Genomic DNA, 2,500 nt, shown 5'->3' on the forward strand with positions numbered 1-2,500 from the left:
TAATAATAATAATAATAATAATGATAATGATAATAAAAGTAACAATAATGATAATGTAACGGAAGGAATAAATTAAAGCGTCTGTTATAACAAAGAAGCAACACAGAAATAACTTTACTGCCTTAGCTTGAAGCAAGAAACAAGCTACTAATTTACTAATGAATAAATACATAAATAATCATAATTTTTCAGTCTTTCTGGGTTACTTACACCACGTGTAGAAAAAAAAAGAAGTTATACTCAGATATGAAATTTAGAAAATGGTTAATAATTTGCCCATATTCACCAATCCATCATTATCACACACACACACACACACACACACACACACACATGGAATGCCCTGCCCTCGCATCGCTGCTGCGGGCACTGCAACGCAATGCAGTATTACGCAATGCAGAAAAGGCAGCAACTCAGCCACCGCCACCACCACCACCACCACCACCAATACTGTGACTACTACTACTACTACTACTACTAGTACTACTACTGCTGCTGTTACTGCTACTGCTACTACTACTACTACTACTACTACTACTACTACTACTACTACTACTACTGCTACTGCTGTTACTGCTACTGCTGCTACTACTACTACTACTACTACTACTACTACTACTACTACTACTACTACTACTACTACTACTACTAGTAGTTATGCTGCTATTACGCAACAACAACAACAACAACAACAACAACAACAACAACAACAACAACTACTACTACTACTACTACTACTACTACTACTACTACTACTACTACTGTCAGCATCACCACCACTGCACCAGCAGCACAGGAACCGAATGGTAAGGGGGGGGCAGGGTGCAGACTGCAAGCAACAAAGCATAACGAAGCATAACACACCTCGCATTACAGCAACACAAAAATATGATCACAGTAACACTTTACTTTTCTGAACTCCGCACAACACACGCGTATTTACATTTATTTTGGCTTTTTTACTTTACTTTCCTTTTTTTTTTTTTACTTTCTCTAAGGGACGCGGAGAGCCAGCGGTAAGGCATAAGGATTGGGAGTTCGTGTGTGGCTTAAACACTTTGGCAAGGAAGCAGTCACAAAGAAACGCAAAAGAACAGACAACAGCAGACATGTATACAACTACTGAAAAAACAAACAAACTCTAACCTGGTATGAGAAATGCATGGGAAATAAATAAATAAATGAACACAAAACTGATGAACTATTTTGAAAGCATAGAAAAGCATTAAAAGTAACACTGACACACACACACACAGTTTTGAGTTTTCATCACTCAAGCTTATATCAAATTAGAGTTTTCTCAGTAGTACTTACATAGTGTTGCCCGTACGTGATAAGCTGCATTACTGTACTGATCTAAGATGAGAGATGTGAGGTACTGAAGGCAAAGGCTCCTTCCCAACCATCGTTTTCTGTGTCATATTTTAGGAACTGGCATCTTCAGTATCTTTTATCACAGGCTTTTTTTATAGGTAGCCTCTTTTCGGCGTAAGGACAAAACACAGTGGTACAGATTAATGCAACCCAACATGCTAACAGTGAAATATAGCAACGCAACACACTATACGGAACAACGCCCTGATAATACAGTGAGACAATACATCATAACAAAACACTATTGAAGCAGCACAACACATAACAACAGACCTCAATGACGCAAAACAAAAGAAGTATTAACATCACAATAATGGCACAGCACAACTTAACATAATGAATTAATGAAGCAACACAACACATAAAGAAAAAAGCACAAATATTCAGCAACAGCAGTAGTAGTAGCATGACGGAGCAACACAGCAACACAATTTGGTGTAACACAACACTACCACGACACAACACTACAGTTTTCGAAAAGAGAGTATCATTTTACGTACTACAGAGCCCAGTGCCAGAAAAGAAGAAAAAACACGAAGCAACACAACAAACGCGTAACAGAAACTGCCTGGGTCCACTTGGGTCCCATCAGTACCTTGTCACACACACACACACACACACACACACACACAGACTGGTCATTCCTCCCCAGCTTGGTTCTCTCACCCTTGTGTTTACTTTGCATAAAGGACAAATTTCTCATGCGGAAAATCGAAGCAGGTCGTTGTTGTGTACTGGGCTGAGAGTAAACTGCTCTGGTCGCCTCTTGTAGACCCAACTGTGGTCCTCCCTATCCTCCTTTCCTTCTTCTCTTCTTCTTCTTCTTCCTCATCCTCTTTCTGTGACTATATTCCAGCATGCAGTAGGTAAGGTATTACTTGTAGGCTTCACACGCTTCTTCTTGTTCTGCTTTTTAATTCTTACTCTTCCTTCTTGTTCTCCTCTTCTTCCTTCCTTCCTTCCTTCCTGTCTTTCGTCACCATCATCATCATCATCATTATTATCATCATCATCATCATCTTCTGCAATTGCCGTCAATACTATCACCACCACCACCACCACCACCACCACTACTACTACTACTACTACTACTACTACTACTACTACTACTACTTTTTTTCTTCTC

This window comes from Scylla paramamosain, chromosome 3 (assembly GCF_035594125.1).
Source record: "Scylla paramamosain isolate STU-SP2022 chromosome 3, ASM3559412v1, whole genome shotgun sequence".
In the NCBI taxonomy this organism is placed as follows: Eukaryota; Metazoa; Arthropoda; class Malacostraca; order Decapoda; family Portunidae; genus Scylla; species Scylla paramamosain.